Source organism: Scyliorhinus torazame, chromosome 15 (assembly GCF_047496885.1).
Source record: "Scyliorhinus torazame isolate Kashiwa2021f chromosome 15, sScyTor2.1, whole genome shotgun sequence".
Classification (NCBI taxonomy): Eukaryota; Metazoa; Chordata; class Chondrichthyes; order Carcharhiniformes; family Scyliorhinidae; genus Scyliorhinus; species Scyliorhinus torazame.
In genome coordinates, this window is record NC_092721.1 from 132,540,433 (window position 1) to 132,562,477 (window position 22,045).

Consider the following 22,045-nt stretch of genomic DNA (forward strand, 5'->3'; position numbering starts at 1 on the left):
GTCCTTGTTGATCCTTAAGAGGCCCTACTCTGTCCCTAGTTACTCTTTTTCCCTTTATGTATCTGTAGAAGCTCTTTGGATTCTCCTTTGCATTATTTGCCAAAGCAATTTCATGTCCCCTTTTTGCCCTCCTGATTTCCCTCTTAACTCTATTTCGACAATCTCTATACTCTTCAAGGGATCCACTTGATCCCAGTTGCTTATGTACGTCATATGCCTCCTCCTTTTTGACCAGAGTCTCAATATCTCGAGTCATCCAGGGTTCCCTACTTCTACCAGCCTTGCCCTTCACTCTAAAGGGAATGTGCTTACCCTGAACCCTGGTTAACACCTTTTTAAAAGCCTCCCATTTACCAGCTGTCCCTTTGCCTGCCAACAGTCTCCCCCAATCTACCTCTGCAAGTTCCTGTCTGATACCATCAAAATTGGCCTTGCCCCAATTAAGAATTTTAACTCTTGGGCCAGACCTATCATTCTCCATAGCTATCTTAAAACTACATAGATTACATAGAACATACAGTGCAGAAGGAGGCCATTCGGCCCATCGAGTCTGCACCGACCCACATTAATCCCTCACTTCCACCCAATAACCCCTCCCAACCCTTATGGACACTACGGGTAATTTAGCATGGCCAATCCACCTAACCTGCACGTCTTTGGACTGTGGGAGGAAACCGGAGCACCCGGAGGAAACCCACGCGGACACGGGGAGAACGTGCAAACTCCGCACAGACAGTGACCCAGCGGGGAATCGAACCTGGGACCCTGGCGCTGTGAAGCCACAGTGCTAATCACTTGTGCTACCGTGCTGCCCACTAATGGAGTTATGGTCACTTGTCCCAAAGTGATCCCTCACTAACACTTCTGTCACTTGCCCTTCCTTATTTCCCAAGACGAGGTCAAGTTTTGCCCCCTCTAGTCGGTCCATCCACATACTGAATGAGAAATTCCTCCTGAATACACAACAAATTTCCCTCCATCCAAGCCTCTAATGCTATGGCTGTCCCAGTCAATGTTGGGAAAGTTAAAGTCCCCTACTATTACCACCCTATTATTCTTGCAGCTATCTGTAATCTCCTTACATATTTGCTCCTCAATTTCCCGCTGACTATTTGGGGGCCTGTAGTACAGTCCTATCAAGGTGATCTCTCCCTTCTTATTTTTCAGTTCCACCCATATAGACTCAGTGGGCGAACCCTCGGATATATCCCCTCTAAGTGCTGCCGTGATGTTCTCCCTAATCAAAAACGCCACTCCCCCATCTCTCTTACCTCCTGTTCTATCCTTTCTATAGCATCTGTACCCTGGAACATTGAGCTGCCAGTCCTGCCCCTCCCTTAGCCATGTTTCAGTCATAGCTATAATATCCCAATCCCATGTGCCCATCCATGCCCTGAGTTCATCCGCTTTGCCCGTCAGGCCCCTTGCATTGAAATAAATGCAGTTTAATGTAGACTTTCCTTGCTCTCTGCCCTGCTTTCTCTGGTCATGCTTTACACACTCTCCCTTCCTGCCTTTTGTTTCCGTCCCCACTGATTTCCTACATCGGTTCCCATCCCCCTGCCACATTAGTTTAAACCCTCCCCAACTGCACTAGCAAACACACCCCCGAGAACATTGGTTCCGGTCCCACCCAGATGCAGACCGTCCGATTTGTACAGGTCCCACCTCTCCCAGAACCGGTCCCAATGTCCCAGGAATTTGAAACCCTCCCTCTTGCACCATCTCTCAAGCCACGTATTCATCCTAGCTATCCTGTCATTCCTACTCTGACTATCACGTGGCACTGGTAGCAATCCTGAGATTACTACTTTTGAGGTCCTACTTTTTAGTTTAACCCTAACTCCTAACTCCCTAAATTCAGCTTGTAGGACCTCATCCCGTTTTTTACCTATATCATTGGTGCCTATATGCACCACGACAGCTGGCTGTTCACCCTCCCCCTCCAGAATGCCCTGCAGCCGCTCCGAGACATCCTTGACCCTTGCACCAGGGAGGCAACATACCAACCTGGATTCTCGTTTGCGTCCGCAGAAACGCCTGTCTATTCCCCTTACAATTGAATCCCCTATCACTATAGCTCTGCCACTCTTTTTCCCGCCCTTCTGTGCAGCAGAGCCAGCCACGGTGCCATGAACCTGGCTGCTGCCACCTTCCCCTGGTGAGCCATATTTAGGAGTCTGGTGACAGTGGGGAAGAAGCTGTTTTTGAGTCTGTTTGTGCGTGTTCTCAGACTTCTGTATCTCCTGCCCGATGGAAGAAGTTGGAAGAGTGAGTAAGCCGGGTGGGAGGAATCTTTGATTATACTGCCCGCTTTCCCCAGGCAGCGGGAGGTGTAGATGGAGTCAATGGATGGGAGGCAGGTTTGTGTGATGGACTGGGCAGTGTTCACGACTCTCTGAAGTTTCTTGCGGTCCTGGGCCGAGCAGTTGCCATACCAGGCTGTGATGCAGCCTGATAGGATGCCTTCTATGGTGCATCTGTAAACGTTGGTAAGAGTTAATGTGGACATGCCGAATTTCCTTAGTTTCCTGAGGAAGTATAGGCGCTATTTCACTTGTGTCCTTCCCTGACAGCCTCTGTTCAACTTATGCACTTCAATTCTTGCCTGACAACATCGTATTTACCCTTCCCCCAATTGTAAACCTTGCCCTGTTGCACGCACCTATCCCTCTCCATTACTAACGTGAAAGTCACAGAATTGTGGTCACTATCTCCAAAATGCTCCTCCACTAACAAATCTATCACTTGCCCTGGTTCATTACCAAGTACCAAATCCAATATTGCCTCCCCTCTGGTCGGACAATCTACATACTGTTAGAAAAGTTTCCTGGACACACTGCACAAACATCACCCCATCCAAACTATTTGATCTAAAGAGTTTCCACTCAATATTTGGGAAGTTAAAGTCATCCATGACTACAACCCTGTGACTTCTGCACCTTTCCAAAATCTGTTTCCCAATCTGTTCCTCCACATCTCTGCTACTATTGGGGGGCCTATAGAAAACTCCTAACAAGGTGACTGCTCCTTTCCTATTTCTGACTTCAACCCATACTACCTCAGTAGGCAGGTACTCCTCGAACTGACTTTCTACAGCTGTTATACTATCTCTAATTAACAATGCCATGCCCCCCCCCCACCTCTTTTACCACCCTCCCTAATCTTATTGAAACATCTATAACCGGGGACCTGCAACAACCATTTCTGCCCCTCTTCTATCCAAGTTTCCGTGATGGCCACCACATCGTAGTCCCAAGTATCGATCCATGCCTTAAGTTCACCCACCTTATTCCTGATGCTTCTTGCGTTGAAGTATACACACTTCAACCCATCTCCGTGCCTGCAAGTACTCTCCTTTGTCAGTGTTCCCTTCCCCACTGCCGCACTGCACGCTTTGGCATCCTGAATATCGGCTACCTTAGTTGCTGGACTACAAATCCGGTTCCCATTCCCCTGCCAAATTAGTTTAAACCCTCCCGAAGAGTACTAGAAAACCTCCCTCCCAGGATATTGGTGCCTCTCTGGTTCAGATGCAACCCGTCCTGCTTGTACAGGTCCCACCTTCCCCAGAATGTGCTCCAATTATCCAAATACCTGAAGCCCTCCCTCCTACACCATTCCTGCAGCCACGTGTTCATCTGCACTCTCTCCCTATTCCTAGCCTCGCTATCACGTGGCACCGGCAACAAACCAGGGATGACAACTCTGTCCTAGCTTTTAACTTCCAGCCTAACTCCCTAAACTCGTTTATTACCTCCACACCCCTTTTCCTACCTACGTCGTTGGTACCAATGTGCACCACGACTTCTGGCTGCTCCCCCTCCCCCTTAAGGATCCTGAAGACACGATCCGAGGCATCCCTGGCACCCGGGAGGCAACATACCTTCTGGGAGTCTCGCTCGCGACCACAGAATCTCCTATCTATTCCCCTAACCATTGAATCTCCTACTACTATTGCTTTTCTATTCTCCCTCCTTCCCTTCTGAGCCCCAGAGCCAGACTCCATGCCAGAGACCTGGGCGGTAGGGTCTTCCCCCGGTAGGTCATCTCCTCTTTCTCCCCCCCCCCCCCCAGCAGCATCCAAAACGGTATACTTGTTTTGAAGGGGAACGGCCACGAGGGATCCCTGCACAGTCTGCCTGTTTGTTTTCTTTCCCCTGACTGTAACCAAGCTACTCTTGTCCTGTACCTTGGGTGTGGTTACCTCCCTGTAACTCTTCTCTATCACCCCCTCTGCCTCCCGGATGATGCGAAGTTCATCCAGCTTCAGCTCCAGTTCCCTAACACGGTCTTTGAGGAGCTGGAGTTGGGTGCACTTCCCGCAGGTATAGTCAGCGGGGACACCGGTGGTATCCCTCACCACCCACATCCTACAGGAGGAGCATGCAACTGGCCTAGCCTCCATCACCTCTTACCTTACAGAATATAGCTGCCCTGTGGACCAACTGGACCTCCGCCCTCCCACTCTGCTCCCAGTCAGCTGCACTCTCTGTAAACTCCTGGCTCTCTTCTCGCTCTTTACGGAAATGTAGGAAACAAAATGAAAGGAGCACCTTACTCCTCCTCACCTAACCCCTCAGTCACCAAACTCTCACTATAGCACTCAAATGCACCAAATTCAGCACTCCCTCAATCACCAAACTCTCACTATAGCACTCAAATGCACCAAATTCAGCTCTCAGTGCAAATAAAGTCTGCACTGTAGGGGATCACTTTTATACTGTGAATCTAGCCTCTGAAAACTGGCCTAATCCAATTAACTAATTAACAAGCTCCAGCTGCAAGTACCTACAAGTAGAACCTTTGTTTAAAGCTGATTGAAAATTCACCTTTTAAACCAAACAGCAACTTTTAAGTTAATTAACTAAATAAAAGAAAGACTAGACTTTAAATAAAAATGAAGCCTTCTACTCCCTCAGTCACACAACTCTCACTATAGCACTCAAATGCACCAAATTCAGCACTCAGTGCAAAAAAAACTTCAATCACCACAAAAACGTTTACTCCTAAATAATGTGGATCGTGAAATTAGACAGCTGCTTTTTATTTAATTCCGTTGATGTGTAACACACATCAGTTCATCAACCTATTTTTAAGCAATTTTAACAGATTTATCCCCCAATTCCATTCATTTTGCTGTGCCATTGCGAACATCCTGTATTTATTTAGTGCAGTCTCTCTGTATTCTGTGTAATGCTGTTATGGTTTTGAGTAGATATTTTTTTATGTTCAGATACTCCTTTTAGTGTATCTATTTGGTTGGTAAAATAATCGGGGGATCTAACAAAATTACCCGTCTTGTCAAGTTGGAAATTCATATCCTTGTGCATATATCTTTTCAATCTCTCCAAAGACCGATCGTGTTAACATTGAACGAGACAATGTTTGCATCAAATTTTAAGATGCTTTCTTCCACAATGAAGTATAAGCAGAATTTCTCAGTTCAATCAATATTCAGTGTAACAAAGGTTATGGAGCCCTGACAGCATCCTGACCGGGATTCACCGATATCGCGGCCAAGTGTTGCCACTGGCGTCAACTGGCCTCCAGGCCCAGTAATTCTCCTCCTCTTCGGGGGCTAGAACGGTGCCGGAGTGCTGTGCACTGCTCCAGCGCCCTACATGGCTGGCAAGGGTCTGTGCATGCACGCCACGGCTGGCTCTGCGCCGGCGCATGCGCGTGGTTGCCGTCTCTGCTCCGGCACCCGGGCAACATGGCGGAGCACTACAGGGGCCCGACGCGGAGGAACATAGCCCCACAGCACGCCCGCCGATCGGGAGCCCCCGACCATGGGCTTGGCCACCGTGTATGCCCCTCCTGGACCGGTCTGACCACCCCCCCCCCCCCCCCCCAACCAGGACAGCCCCCGCTGCCACAAAGTGGGACAAATCCATTTCAACTTAATTACTGCCCCATCGGCCTTCTCTCCATCATCTGTAGAGTATTATTGACAGTTGTTGCAAATTGTCCAATTTCATGATCCATATGTCATTTTTAGTGGGGGTTGAAGTTCTAAATGTAAGGTAACGGAAGCACTAGGTTTGGGAAGGTTCTAAGCAGAACTAAAATAGTTGCCATTCAAATGATAGTCCATGTTTATTTTAAGAAACGTCAAATAGAACAGTGAAAACATTAAACAATAGGTGGCACCTTTGAGTTTAATGGTAGAGACGAGGGGTGGGATTCTCTGCAATCGGCGCGATGTCTGCCGACCGGCGCCAGAAACGGCGCGAATCAGTCCGGCATCGCGCCGCCGCAAAGGTGCGGAAATCTCCGCATCTTGAGGGGCCGAGCCCTCACCTTGAGGGGCTAGGCCCGCGGCAGACTGATTTCCGCCCCGCCAGCTGGTGCGGAAATGACTTTGCTGTGCGGCGCATGCGTGGGGGCGTCAGCGGCTGCTCACGGCATCCCCGCGCATGTGCAGTGGAGGGGGTCTCTTCCGCCTCCGCCATAGTGGAGAGCATGGCGAAGGCGGAAGGAAAATAGTGCCCCCACGGCACAGGCCCGCCCGCGGATCGGTGGGCCCCGATCGCGGGCCAGGCCACCGTGGGGGCACCCCCCCCCCCGGGCCAGATCACCCCGCGCTCCCCCCACCCCAGGACCCCGGAGCCCACCAGCACCGCCTTGTCCCGCCGGTAAGAGAGGTGGTTTGATTCTCGCCGGCGGGACAGGCATTCCAGCAGCGGGACTGCGGGCCGGAAAATCGCCGGGGGGGGGGGGGGGGGGGGGCAACCGGCGCGGCGCGATTCCCGCCCCCGACGAATATCCGGTGCTGGAGAATTCTGCAACTGGTGGGGGCGGGATTCACGCGCCCCCCCCCCTCCCCGGCAATTCTCCGACCCGGCGGGGGGTCGGAGAATCCCGCCCAAGTGGTCTACGCTTGTCTCAACAAGGGATTTAAGTTATTTATGTGGGTCCCACATAAAAGAAAAGGTTGAAAGCAACAGTTAACCAGGGAATATCTTAAAGTATCCATATGCATTTCAGATCAAAGATAGATAATGTTGGAGATAATTGGTTTAAATTTCTACTGGCGTGCCACATTACTATGGGGTCAACTACAGGGAGATTTTTATTTTGTTTGGTTTCATCTGCATGTTTTTCACAGAAACGGTTAGCTTGGGAGTTGCTTTGAAACAGACAATTTACCTCAAGCTGGAACAGCTGGGAAACTGGCAGTGACAGAGAATCTGCCAGAAACTGTAGACCAGAACAAAGAACAAAGAAAAGTACAGCACAGGAACCGGCCCTTCGGCCATCCAAGCCTGTGCCAAGCATGCTGCCCGTCGAAACTAAATTCTTCTGCACTTCCGGCGTCCATATCCCTCTATTCCCATCCTATTCATGTATTTGTCAAGATGCCCATTAAACGTCACGATCATCCCTGCTTCTACCACCTCCTCCGGCAGCGAGTTCCTCCTCTAAACCTTGCCCCTCGCACCTTAAACCTATGCCCCCTAGTAATTGACTTCTCTACCCTGGGAAATAGCCTCTGACTATCCACTCTGTCTATGCCCCTCATAATTTTGTAGACCTCTATCAGGTCGCTCCTCAACCCCTGTCGTTCCAGTGACAACAAACCAAGTTTATTCAATCGCTCCTCATAGCTAATGCCCTCCATACCAGGCAACATTCTGGTAAATCTCTTCTGCACCCTCTCTAAAGCCTCCACATCCTTCTGGTAGTGTGGCGACCAGAATTGAACACTATACTCCCAAGTGTGGCCTAACTAAGGTTCGAGACAGCTGCAACCAACATGACTTTTCCAATTTTTATACTCAATGCCCCGGCCAATGAAGGCAAGCATGCCGTATGCCTTCTTGATTACCTTCTCCACCTGTGTTGCCCCTTTCGGTGACCTGTGGACCGGTACACCTAGATCTCTCTGACTGTCAATACTCTTGAGGGTTCTACCATTTACTGTATATTCCCTACCTGCATTTCATCTTCCAAAATACATTGCCTCCGGATTAAACTCCATCTGGATCTCTCCACCCAAGTCTCCAAACGATCTAAATCCTGCTGTATCCTCTGACAGTCCTCATCGCTATCTGCAATTCCACCAACCTTTGTCGTCTGCAAACTTACTAATCAGACCAGTTACATTTTCCTCCATCATTTATATATACTATGAACAGCAAAGGTCCCAGCACTGATCCCTGCGGAACACCACGAATCACAGCCCTCCAATTAGAAAAGCACCCTTCTATTGCTACTCTCTGCCTTCTATGACCTAGCCAGTTCTGCATCCATCTTGCCTGCTCACCCCTGATCCCGTGTGACTTCACCTTTTGTATCAGCCATGAGTGGGGCAGCACGGTAACTTTGTGGATAGCACAATTGCTTCACAGCTCCAGGGTCCCAGGTTCGAATCCGGCTTGGGTCACTGTCTGTGCGGAGTCTGCACATCCTCCCCGTGTGGGTTTCCTCCGGGTGCTCCGGTTTCCTCCCACAGTCCAAAGATGTGCAGGTTAGGTGGATTGGTCATGATAAATTGCCCTTTGTGTTGGGTGGGGTTACTGGGTTATGGGGATAGGGTGGCGGTGTTGACCTTGGGTAGGGTGCTCTTTCCAAGAGCCGGTGCAGACTCGATGGGCCGAATGGCCTCCTTCTGCACTAAATTCTATGATATGATACTTGATGAGGGACCTCGTCAAAGGCCTTACTGAAGTCCACATAGCTCCACTGTCCTTCCTGCATCAATCATCTTTGTGACCTCCTCGAAAAACTCTTATCAAGTTAGTGAGACACGACCACCCCTTCACAAAACTGTGCTGCCTTTTGCTGATAGGCGAAGAGCTATCCGAAATCAGGATATTTCTGAGTTGGAGTCATGACGCAAGAGTGCAGTGAGGCTCCTGCTTGAGCTGGTGTGGTGATAATTGTTAGGTGCTTATGAGTTGCAGGTTTATTTTTTCTTTCACCAGATGTGGGCATCACTGGCTAGGCTGGTATTTCTTGCACATCCCAAATTGTCCTTCTGCTTGTGACGAGCTGGTGCCTTGAACTGTGGCGGTCTATGGTGCTTCATGAAAGACCAAGAAATCGCATACCTGAGAAAACATTGCAGGAACGCTGTGGAGAATCGGAATGAATTTCGCAAAGCTGTTTGGTTTTGTCCCAGAGTATTGAAGGAACCCTCAAGATCTTGTCATGTATGGGAGTGCTCCCGAGTGGAACATGGAATATCCTGTTAAGATTTTCAGGTTTAAAGTATGGGTTTATGAAATATACTGTTAAGTTAGTACTTTGTTTAACTTTAGTTCTGTAAAAATCTTTGTTTCAAACTTGACCATTTAGCATAATTCTTTCAGTTAATAATTGGGAGTTTGAATTTCAGTGATCTGCCTTGAGTTCGTAACAGTGCTATCAAGCGGCAGTTACTGAGCAATAACCTATTTGATGGTTAGTTTGGGCTCTCCTAGGGGCACGAGGCTCCAGATCTCATTGCAGCATAGGTCCAAACTTGGTCAAAAGAGTTGAATTCCAGATGTGAGGTGAGGGTGAATACTCTTGACATCAAGTCATTTGACCAATGTGGCATCAAGGAGGCTTAACAAATCGGGGGAAACCTCTCTACTGGTTAGTCATATCTAGCACAAGGGAAGATAACGGCAGATAGACAATGGCAAACATTCAAAGAGCACATGGGTGAACTGCAACAATTGTTCATTCCTGTCTGGCGTAAAAATAAAACTGGACAGGTGGGCAAACCACAGCTTACTATTAAGGGAAATTGCAGAGAGTACGAGATCCAAGAAGGGTAACCATGAGCTTTGTCTTCCAGATTTTATTAATTGAAGTAAAACAAGTGGGATTTGAACCCCCACCCCAGACGGGGTTGGGGGGCGGGGTGAGCTTTGAAAAAGGATCATCTGGACTTGAAATGTGAGCTCTTTTCTCTCCCTACAGGTGCTGCCAGACCTGCTAAGATTTTCCAGCATTTTCTCTGGGGGTATGCAAAAACAGCAGACCTGAGATTGGATGCAGTTTAGAAGTCAGCAAAGGAGGACAAAGGGGTTGATTTAAGAGTGGGAAAATAGTATGAGAGAGAACTTGTGGGTAACATAAAAACTGACTGCAAGAGCTTTTAAAGGTATGTGAGGAGAAAGCAATTGGTGAAGACAAATGTAGGTTCTTTAAGTCAGAAACCGAGGAGTTTAAAATGGGAAACAGGAAATGGCTGACCAATTAAAGACATACTTTGAATCTGTCGTCACAAAGGAGGGCACAAGTAATGTACCTGAAATGTTGTAGAACATGGGTATTAATGAGAGGTTTTAGTGAGAGGGAGTAACTGAAGGAAATCGGGATTAGTAGGGAAATGGTGTTGGGGAAATTGATGGGAATGAAGGCTGATAAATCCCCAGGACCTGATAATCTATATCCCAGAGTAGTAAATGAAATGGTTCTAGAAATAGTGGGTGTGTTGGTGGTGATCTTCCAAGATTCCAGAGACACAAACAGTTCCTCCAGATTGGAGGGTAGCTAATGTGACCCCACTATTTAAAAAGGAAGGTAAAGAGAAAACTGATTTATAGACCAATCAGTCTGATGTTGGTATTGGGGAAAATACAAGAGTCATTGTTAAAAAATGAATAGCCGAACACTTGAAAAACAGTGGCAGGATCGGACAGAGACAGCATGGATTTATGAAAGGGAAATTGTGTTTGAGAAATCTACTGGAACTTTTCAGAGATGTAACTTCTAGCGATGTCGGAGGGGAGCCAGTGGACGTGGTTTATTTAGACTTTCAGAAGGCTTTCAACAAAGCCCCACATAAGAGATTAGCATGTAAAATTAAAGCACATGCGATTAGGGGTAGTATTGAGATGGACAGAAAACTGGTTGGCAGACCGGAAACAAAGTCGGAATAAATGGGTATTTTTCTAAATGGCAGGCAGTGATTAGTGAGGTGCCACAGGAATCAGTGCTAAGACACCAGCTATTCACAATTTATATTCATTTAGATCAGGGAACGAAGTGTAATATCTCCAAATTTTCAGATGGGACAACGCTGGGTGGGAGGGTACGTTTTGAGGAGGATGCAGATATCCTTCGGTGATTTGGAAAAGTTGAGTGAGTGAGCAAATGCATGGCAGATGCAGTATAATGTGGATAAATGTGAGATTATCCACTTTGGTAGCAAAAACATGAAGGCAGATTATTATCTCAATGGCTATAGATTGAGAGAGAAGTGCAACAAGATCTGGGTGTCTTCATACACCAGTCGCTGAAGGTAAATATGAAGGTGGTGCAGGTGGTAAAAAAGGCAAATGATATGTTGACCTTTATAGTGAGAGATTTTGAGTAAAGGAGCAGGAATTTCCTGCAATAATACAGGGTTTTGGTGAGACCACACCTGGAATATTGTGTGCAGTTTTAGTCTCCTTATCTCCTTATCTGAGAAAGGATGTCCTTGCTCTAGAAAGAGTTCAGAGACGGTTTACCAGACTGATTCCTGGGATGGCAGGACTGACGTATGAGGACAGATTGAATCGGTTCGGATTACATTCGCTGGAGTTTAAAAGAATGAGGGGGGGGAATCTCATTGAAATCTATACATTTCTAACAGGACTCGACCAGGTAGATGCAGGAAGAATCTTCCTGATAGTGGGTGTGTCCAGAACCAGGGGTCACGGTCTGAGGATACAGGGCAGACCATTCAGGACAGATCAGGAGAAATTTCTTCACCCAGAGTGGTGAGCCTGTAGATTTCACTACCAGAGAAAGCACTTGAGGCAAAAACATTGTACGTTTTCAAGAAGGACTAAGATATAACACTTGGAGCTAATGGAATCAAAGACTATGCGGGGTTTGGGGGGTGGGGGGGGGGGGGGGGGGGGTGAAGAGGTTACTATGTTGGATGATCAGCCATAATCATAATTAATGGTGGAGCAGGTTGGAAGGGCCGAATGGCCTACTCTTATTTTCAATGTTTCTATGTCTATATGTTCAGTCATTTTTGTCTTCCAGCTGTGTGCTGGCCAGCAAAGCTGCTGATCACATCTGCCTGGATACTGTAACAACATGCAAGAAGGCAGCGAATCCCTATGGTGCAAATCTGTGCCGGAAAATGTGTTCTGAGTCCATCCAGCTAAATAGTGCGTTTGATTTCAGAATCCTATCTCAGCATGGAGTTATCCTGAGAAATTAATCCCTTTAAAGCAGACTTCAACTTTGAAGCACACTTCAAAAGTCATTCTCTTTTGAATCTGTTGCATGGGAAAATGGCAAATACTAGAAATGTGACAGCTGCTTAAAATAATGAATTGTACATCTTTATTTTAATTCATTTTGCGATTTAATTTTTATTATCAACTGCCTTAACCTATTTTTCCTCTCTAACTTACTCTTTCCTAACTCCTCACCATCCCCTCTTTTCTCCATCTGTTCATAGAATGGTTACAGCATAAGAGGAGTCCATTTAACCCATCTGATTTGTACCAGCTCTCTAAGAACATTTCAGTTATTCCCACACTCCTGTCCTTTTCCCGTAGCCCTGCATTTTTTCCCCCTTCAGGTGCTTATCTGAGTTTGAAAGCCATGATCGAATCTGCCTCCACCACTTACTCAGACAGTGCATTCCGGATCCTAGCCAGTTGCCGTCGGAAATGTTTTCCTCAAGTCACGGTTGGTTCTTTTACTGTTCAGCTTAAATTGGTGTCCTTTCTCGACCCTTCTGCCAATAGGAACAATGTCTAGCTACTCATATAGATGCCTCATGATTTTGAACATTTCTTGAAATCGCCTCTCTTTAATAAGAATAGCCCAAACTTTTTTTTTAATTATAAAAAAAAAAAAAAGCAGCAAAGAAGAATAACACAGCTTCTCCAATCTATTGACGTATCTGAAGTCCCTCATCTCTGGATTTGTCAGAAATCTTTTGTGCACCTCGCAAGCTCTCACATCCTTCCTGAAATATGATGAGAAATACTCCAGATGAGGCTGAACCAATATTTTAGAAAGGTTCATTATAATTTTCATTATAATCTTTCGTATCCATGCCTCTATTTATAAAGCCCAGGATTCTGGATAGTTTTTCAATTGCTTTCTCAACCTACCCCGTCACTTGTGAAAGGTGCACTTACACCTTGAGGTCTCTGATCCAGCACTTGCTTTAGAATTGCACTTATTAATTTACATTGAATGTCCTTGTTCATCTTGTTAAGTGAATTGGACATTCTGAATTCCCTTTGAGTGTACCCGAACAGGCGCCGGAATGTGGCGACTAGGGGCTTTTCACAGTCATTTCATTGCATTGTGAGTGTAAGCCGACTTGTGATAATAAAGATTATTATTATCTGACCAGAATACATAATTTCACACTTCTCTGCATTAAATTTCATCTGCCACATGTCCATCCATTCCATCAGCCTATCTGTGTCCTCTTGCAATGTCACTCTCCTCGTCACAGTTTACAATACTTCCCAAGTTTTGTGTCATCTGCAAATTTTGAAATTGTGTCCTCTACACCCATGTCTAGCTCACTAATATATATATATATATATAATCAAGAAAAACAGTAGTCTTAGTCGCTGCCCCTGGCCAACCACTGTGTGCATCTTCCTCTCGTCTGCAAAACAACCATTCACCACTTCTCCGTTTCCTGTCACACTGCCGACTTGTTATCCATACTGCCACTGTCTCTTATTCCAGGCATTGTCAAACTCGGGCCGCGACCCGCGGGTGGGTCGCGGGCGAGGGTCGCGGAGCAGTCTGTTGCGGTGCTCCCGATCGCGCAAATCTGCGCCCAACAGCCGCAGCAGCCGGCTGTTCATAACGCTGGCTGCAAGTGGCCTTCAAAATGGCCACGATCATGTTTAAAAAAAAAAAAAAAAAAATGCGGCCGCACTGCGCATGCGTGCCAGATAACCATGCACGACTTCCGGTTGCGGCTATGCGGAGCTAAATCGCACGTTCGACAGCTCCCACTAAAAACTGACTTTTGGGCTCTTTTTAGGGCCCGTAACGGCGCTTGTTCGACGTTTCCTGGTGTGGGAGGGGACAGCAACATTCCCCTGATAGTGTATGGATTGGACCAGGAGTGGGGCGATTATATATTTAAAAACAAAAGTGGCATTGAAGCAAAGAAAGGTACGAGGCAGGAGGACCAAGATGGCGGCGGGCGGAGACCAGGCAGCGGGCGCAAGAGCAGCAGGAGCTTCTCCAGCGTTGTTTTAAGGAACTGAAAGCAGCTGCTGGAGTTGATGAAGGCTTCAATCAATGAGCTGCTGGAGACCCAGACGGCCCAAGGGGTGGCGATCCGGCAGGAGGTCTCGGAGAACGAGGACGTGATCCTGGGCCTGGCGGTGAAGGAGGAGGCGCTCCACAAGAAATGACAGGCGAGGTTCGAGGAGATGGAGAACCGGTCGCGGCACAAAAACCTGCGGATCCTGGGTCTCCCGGAGGGGCTGGAGGGATCGGACGTGGTCACCATGTTGAATTCGCTTATGGGAGCGGGGGCCTTTCAGGGGCCCTTGGAGCTGGAGGGGCCCCACTGAGTGCTGGCGAGGAGGCCCAAGCCCAGCGAGCCGCCGCAGGCGGTGCTGATGAGGTTCCACCCGTTTGCTGATCGAGAGTGTGTTAAGGTGGGCCAAGAAGGAGCAAAACATCAGTGGGAGAACGCAGAGGTCTGGTTACAACCGGGCAGTGGCCGTGCTGCACAGGAAGGGGGTGAAGTTCGGTGTGCTGCAGCCAGCGGGTCTGTGGGTCACCTATAAGGATCAACACCATTATTTTGAGTCCCCAGAGGAGGCGTGGGCCTTTGTTCAGGCCGAAAGACTGGACTCGGACTCAGGGTTGGGGATGAGAGCGGGGTGGGGGGCTGAGTTGGGGGCACTGGGACCGGGCCTGGAAAGGGAGCTGCACCGGGGGAGGCGGGGCCGGGCAAATGGACAGCACTGGCTTTTTCCCGCTTTTAGGGCTGAAGGGGTTGGGCCAGAGCTGGGAAGCGCGGGCTTTTTCTCCCGTGCTGGGAGTAGAATGCATGAGATCCTGCTGGTGGACAAGGAGGGGGAGAGGAGAACGGGGGGGGGGAGGGGGGCGTCGATGGAGTGGCAGGAGTCAGCTGACTTACGGGAGTGCAATGGGGGGAGCAATGCAGCTAGGGGGGTACCTAGCTGTTGGGGGACTGGGTTGCTGCTGGAATGGCCAAGGGGGAGCTGGAGTTGGTAGAGGAGGTCGGGGCGGGGGTCGCGGGCATGTGGCTGGCCTAGGAAGAGCTATGGCTAATTGGTGGGGGAGGGGGGTGGGTAGCCCCCTAATCCGGCTGCTAACCTGGAATGTAAGTGGACGGAATGGACCGGTCAAGCGGGGCCGGGTGTTCGCGCACCTGAAGGGGCTGAAGGCGGATGTGGCCATGCTTCAGGAGACTCACCTGAGGGTGGCGGCTCAGGCAAGGTTGAGAAAGGGGTGGGTAGGGCAGATGTTTCATTCGGGTTTAGATGCAAACAATTGGGGGTGGCGATCTTGGTGGGGAAGAGCGTGTCGTTCGAGGCATCGAGTATTGTGGCAGACAATGGCGGTAGGTATGTGATGGTAAGTGGCAAGCTGCAGGGGAAGTGGGTGGTGTTGGTCAATGTATATGCCCCGAATTGGGACGATGCGGGGTTCATGCGGCGTATGCTGCGCCGGTCCGGACCTGGAGACGGGGCCTGATAATGGGGGGGGGGGGGTTTCAACGCGGTGCTGGACCCGGCATTGGATCGCTCCTCGGTCTAGGGCGGGCAGGAGGCCGGCGGCGGCCAAGGTGCTGAGGGGGTTCATGGACCAGATGGGAGGGGTGGATCCATGGAGGTTTGCGAGGCCGGGGGCCAGGGAATTTTCATTCTTCTCCCATGTCCACAAGGCCTACTCCCGGATTGACTTTTTTGTCACGAGCAGGGCGCTGATTCCGAGGGTGGAGGATACGGAGTACTCGGCGATAGCCATTTCTGATCATGCTCCGCACTGGGTGGACCTCGAGTTGGGGGAGGAGAGGGACCAGTGCCCGCTGTGGCGCCTGGAGGTGAGGTTGCTGGCGGGCGGGCAGGTCAGGGACTGTATAGTGAGGTACCCGGAGGCTAATGACAACGGGGAGGTGCAAGTAGGGGTAGTCTGGGAGGCGCTGAAGGCGGTGGTCCGAGGAGAGCTGATCTCCATTAGGGCACAAGAGCGGGGGGAGAGGAGAGAGGGAGAGGTTGGTGGGGGAGATGGTGAGGGTGGATAGGAGGTGCGCGGAGGCCCCGGAGGAGGGATTGCTTAGGCAGCGGCATAGCCTCCAGGCTGAGTTCGATTTGTTGACCTCCAGGAAGACTGAGGCGCAGTGGAGGAAGGCGCAGGGGGCGGTATATGAATACGGAGAAAAGGTGAGCCGGATGCTGGTGCACCAGCTTCGGAAGCGAGAAGCAGCTAGGGAGATCGGGGGAGTTAGGGATGGAGGAGGGAGCACGGTGCGTAGTGCGGTGGGTATCAATGGGGTCTTCAGGGACTTCTACGAAGAACTGTACCGGTCTGAGCCCCCACTGGAAGAGGGAGGGATGGGTCGCTTTCTGGACTGGCTGAGGTTTCAGAGGGTGGAGGAGGGGCAGGTGGCAGGGTTGGGGGCGCTGGTTCGGTTGGAGGAGTTAGTCAAAGGGATAGGGAACATGCAGGCGGGGAAGGCACCGGGGCCGGATGGGTTCCCAGTTGTATTTTACAAGAAGTATGCGGACCTGCTGGGCCCGCTGTTGGTAAGGACCTCAACGAGGCAAGGGAAGGGGGGGCTCTGCCCCCGACTATGTCTGGAGCGCTGATTTCCCTGATCCTGAAGCGGGACAAGGATCACCTACAGTGTGGGTCATGTAGGCCGATCTCACTCTTAAATGTAGATGCAAAGTTGCTGGCAAAGATTTTGGCCATGAGGATAAGAAGACTGTGTGCCGCAGGTCATACACGAGGATCAGACGGGGTTCGTGACAGGGAGGCAGTTGAATACCGATGTACAGAGGCTCTTGAATGTTATAATGATGCCGGCGATGGAAGGGGAGGCGGAGATTGTGGCGGCGATGGATGCGGAGAAGGCCTTTGATAGGGTGGAGTGGGGGTACCTGTGGGAGGCGTTGAAAAGGTTCGGGTTCGGGGAGGGGTTCGTCAGGTGGGTGAGGCTGCTATATGAGGCCCCAGTGGCGAGTGTGGCCACGAACAGAAGGAGGTCAGAGTATTTCTGGCTACACCGGGGGACGAGGCAGGGGTGTCCCTTGTCCCCCCTGCTCTTTGCGCTGGCGATTGAACCCCTAGCCATGGCATTGAGGGAGTCGAGGAACTGGAGGGGGCTGGTGCGGGGTGGGGAGGAGCATCGGGTGTCGCTCTATGCGGATGATTTGCTGCTACATGTGGCGGACCCGGTGGGGGGAATGCCGGAGGTGATGAGGATCCTTCGGGTGTTTGGAGATTTCTCCGGGTACAAGCTTAATATGGGGAAGAGCGAGTTGTTCGTAGTGCGCCCAGGGGACCAGGAGAGGGGGATTGGTGAGCTCCTGCTAAAAAGGGCGGAGAGGAGTTTCCGGTACCTGGGGGTCCAGGTGGCTAGGAGCTGGGGGGCCTTACATAAGCTTAACTTCACGAGGCTGGTGGAGCAGATGGAGGAGGAGTTTAAGAGGTGGGACGTGCTGCCACGCTCCCTGGCGGGTAGGGTGCAGTCAGTTAAAATGACGGTGCTCCCGAGGTTTCTCATATTAGCCTGTAATTGTTTAATTTTGTACAGTTACTCCAGGAGAAATTCTTTTTCAAAATGAAAGGCAAACTGATGGAGTTCCTGTGTCATTTCAGCATACAAATGTGTACCTATCTGTTACCAATGAAGCACCTGTTGCCAGACTTATGCCGTGCTAAAAAGAGCCCCTTGGAGATGAATTTAAGCAATTTCTGGACATCTCTCCTGATTTATTCAGTCCTCGGTACAATTGTTTAAATGGCCCAGATTTTGCAGTTGTAGTAATGGCAAAACAGCCAGCATTCACTGTCATTACAACTTTGAAACTAACAGGAACTTCTGATGCTGCCTTGCGTAATAAAACTCCAAAATCTAGACCATGCTGAGAGTGATTCCCTGATGTTCCACAAGATGCACTGTTGAAGCCCTTCTCATAGAACATAGAATTTACAGTGCAGAAGGAGGCCATTCGGCCCATCGAGTCTGCACTGGCTCTTGGAAAGAGCACCTTACCCAAGCCCACACCCCCCGCCCTATCCCCATAACCCCACCCCCGCCCTATCCCCATAACCCCACCCAACACCAAGGGCAATTTTGGACACTAAGGGCAATTTAGCATCGCCAATCCACCTAACCTGCACATCTTTGTGGGACTGTGGGAGGAAACCGGAGCACCCGGAGGAAACCGGAGCACACACTGGGTGAAGGTGCAGATTCTGCACAGATAGTGACCCAGCCGGGAATCGAACCTGGGACCCTGGAGCTGTGAAGCAATTGTGATGACCACTATGCTACCGTGCTGCCCTCGCAGATGGAAATCATAGAAATCATTTGCTTTGACCTGATGTTGCCTGGGCTGGAGGGTGTTAGCTTGGCAAAGAGGCTGAGACTGTTTTCATTAGAACGGCTGAGGTTGGGGGGTGACCTGATAGGTCTACAAGATTATGAGAGGCATTGATAGAGTGGATAGGCAGGCACTCTTTCCCAGGGTGGAGGGGTCAGTCACTAGTGGGCGTAGGTTTAAGGTCCGTGGCGCAAAGTTTAGAGAAGATGTGCAAGGCAGGCTTTTTACACGGTGGTGAGTGCCTGGAACGGCTTCCAGGGGAGGTTGTGGAAGCGGATACAATAACGACGTTCAAAAGGCATCTCAACAAATACATGAAGAGGATGAGTAGAGAGGGATACGGCACTAGGAAATGCTGAGGATTTTGGCCCAGGGTGGTATCATGTCAGGTACAAACTTGGAGCCTGTTTCTGTGCTGCATTGTTCTTTGTTCTTTTATGCTGTTAGCCTTGCTGCCAAAACCCTTGCGAAAAGTTATACCTTGGTGATTGAGGGTCAACTGTGTTTTTTTACATTGTGCTGTGCTATGATTGTTGCTGAACAATCTTTCTGGTCCTGAAAAATTAATTTATACTAAATCAATTATTTTCATAATCATTACCTTAGTCAGTAGAATGAATAATGCTAGTTATTAACAATAATATCCACAATGGAGCAAATGTTTTGTCCTTGTTAAAAAGAAATGACTTTTGTACTCTTAACACATTTGGACTGCAGTGAGATTTGCTCTACAACACTACCAAAACATTTAATAGTGTTTACTGTTGGCTGACTTCATTAATAGAGACGTACCAATTTGAAACAAAGGGAAGTATAGAGTATACTCCCTAAGGATCAGATGATAGCTAACATTTTTGAATAGTTCATGACAACCTTATTGAGAAATTGTGACTTCATTTGTTGCTTTCTTTAAAAACAGGCTTCAGGTGGCCCAGGTTCATTTATAGACGAGATGCGCAATATTAATGGTGTATTTCATTGATTTAATAGCCACAGCAGCAAGAAAGCTAATTAATATTTATTATCAGTTGACCGCTCCTGTATAAGATATGATTTGGTGCTGTTCTGATTTTCTATGAATAGATTCACTGGTCACTTTAATTGTTCTTTATAGTTCTTGAAATGAAAGCTACAAAATGCATTTTCTTTTTTTTTTTATTGCTCTAACATTATGACTGGTATATTGAACAAGATAAAACCTATTGAAAAGCTCTTTAACAAATTTAATGATAAACCACCTGGCACCTACGCCACAGGCTTCTGGCCCACATAGAGATCATTAAGCTGTTGTGATTCTCCTTTGATTGAACTAACTTGGTTGTTGAGCAGTCTTTCTGGTAAGCTGTTTCCTGATTTGAAAACTGATTCATTATTTGCTGACATTGTGGCCCTTCTGAACCCTCCTCTTAGGCCACCTTCCATGGCAGGTAGGAAAAACATTGATAAACTACTTTAAACAGCGATGGATTGATGCCAGTGTTTGCATTAAGCACATCCTAAACACTCTTCATGAATTTGTCTACCTCCTGCTTTGCGAATATTATCTTTCTTTTCCATTTGGACTTGCATTCAAGTTTCCACTTACTGTGGCAACCATTTGGAAACATCGAAGAGTCTATCCTGCTTATGATTTGGATAATTTAATTTCCTGACTGCTACAATGTATGTGCTTCCTACTGAAAAACTAAATTATCTGAAAAATATATCTCATTAAGTCTTAATAAACATAAACAACAGCAGCAGCTAGAGCAGTGGCTGGCAGGGAGGGTCAAAGCCAGAAGAGCAATAGTCGAAGGGGACTCCATAGTCAGGGGCACAGATGAGCGCTTCTGTGGTCGTGAAAAAGACTCCAGGATGGTGTGTTGCCTCATGGTGCCAGGATCCAGGATGTTATTGAACGGCCGCAGGGCATCCTGAAGGGAGAGGATGATAAGGCAGAGTTGGTACCAATGACATAGGTAGAAAGAGGGATGAGGTCTTGCATCAATAATTCAGGGAGCTAGGCAATAGACTAAAGAACAGGACCTCTCTGGTTGTAATCTCTGGATTACTCGCAGTGCCGCACGCTAGTGAGTACAAAAATAGGGGAATAGCACAGATAATGCGTGGCTTAAGAGTTGGTGCAGAAGGGAAGGTTTTAAATTTCTGGACCATTGGGACCGAAGGTGGGACCTGTACAAGCAGGACAGTCTACATCTAAACCAGAGTGGGTCTAACATCCTTGCTGGTGGGTTTGCTAGTGCTGTTGGGAAGAGTTTAAACTAGTTTGGCAGGGGGAGCGGATGCAGACTGAAAGCAGAATAGGGACATAGTATAACATAGAAAAGCAATCTGATCAGAGGGAATACAGTGGTAGTATGTTTCAAGGGAGTAAGACAAGGCTAGATGGCCTCAGTTTTAATACCAGAAGTATTAAAGGTAAAACAGATGAGTTAAGGGTATTGATTAACACGTGTACTTATGATTTAATAGCTGTCACAGGGACATGGTTGTTGAGTGAGGGGCATGACTGGCAGCTCAACATCAGAATCTTCAGGCAAGACCGAGGGGATAAAAGAGGAGGAGGCATTGCATTATTAGTTAGGGAGGTGTAAAAATAATGAGGTAATTATATTGGGTGACTTTAACTTTCCAAATTAATTGGGATAGCCATCATGTTAAGACCTTAGATGGAGTAGAGTTCTTAAAATGTATACAGGAGATTATTTTAGCTCAATATGTAGAGGATCCAACAAAGGACCTAATTCTGGGGAATGAAGGTGATTGATGTGCTGGTGGGGGAGCATTTTAGCGATAGCGACCACAATATGGTTCAATTGAAATTTGTTATGGACAAAGAAATAGACTAGTTACAAAAAAAGGTTTGGATTGGGGGAAGAGTAGATTTTAACAAAATAAGTCCGTATCTTGCCACGATAGACTGGAAAGAGTTACTTATGGGGGAACCTACAGAAGAGCAGTGGGGGTGGAGGGGGGTGCGTTCAAAGGTGAAATGGGGAGGTTACAGGCCCAATATGTTCCCTCTAGGGTAATAGGAAGGTGTAACAAACCCAGAGAACCATGGATGACCGGAGACATTCAGGATACGATGAGAAGGAAAAGAGAGGCTTTTAACTGTACAAGGGGAGCAAGACTGCAGAGGCATTAGTGGAGTACAGAAAGTGCAGGCTGGAGCTTAAGAAATCAATTGGGAGAGCAAAGAGGGGATAGAAAGTTCTCGCTGGTAAGAGTAGGGAAAATCCAAGGGGGAAATCTGTGGGTGGAGCCAGAGGGCACTGGTGAGTTGTTGAACAAACGTTTCACATCTGTCTTCACCCAAGAGAATGAGGAGGCAGTTATGGAACTCTGGGAGAGAGGAGATAAAATTGTCATAGGGAGTGACATGGTATTGGAGGTATTAGTGTGTTTAAAAGAGGACAAATTTCCAGGTCTGGACGAATTGTGTCACAGGATGCTGGGAGGAGATTGCTGGGGTTCTGACCTAAATTTTTAATTCCCCTCTGGTCACGGGGGAGGTGCCAGAG

General features: G+C 48.4%; 1 protein-coding gene across 2 annotated transcripts in view; it reads left to right on the plus strand.

Annotated features, from left to right (window-relative positions):
- aasdhppt (aminoadipate-semialdehyde dehydrogenase-phosphopantetheinyl transferase) overlaps positions 1 to 22,045 on the plus strand; it is a 97,883-nt gene that overhangs the window by 56,873 nt on the left and 18,965 nt on the right. Inside the window, exon 5 of one of the 2 annotated variants that reach the window (XR_011935192.1) lies at positions 8,931 to 9,209. The exons of the other annotated variant lie outside the window; for it this stretch is intronic. The gene's annotated coding sequence lies outside the window, so the exon portion shown is untranslated. The remainder of the gene's footprint in view (positions 1 to 8,930; positions 9,210 to 22,045) is intronic. 2 annotated transcript variants of the gene reach the window in all.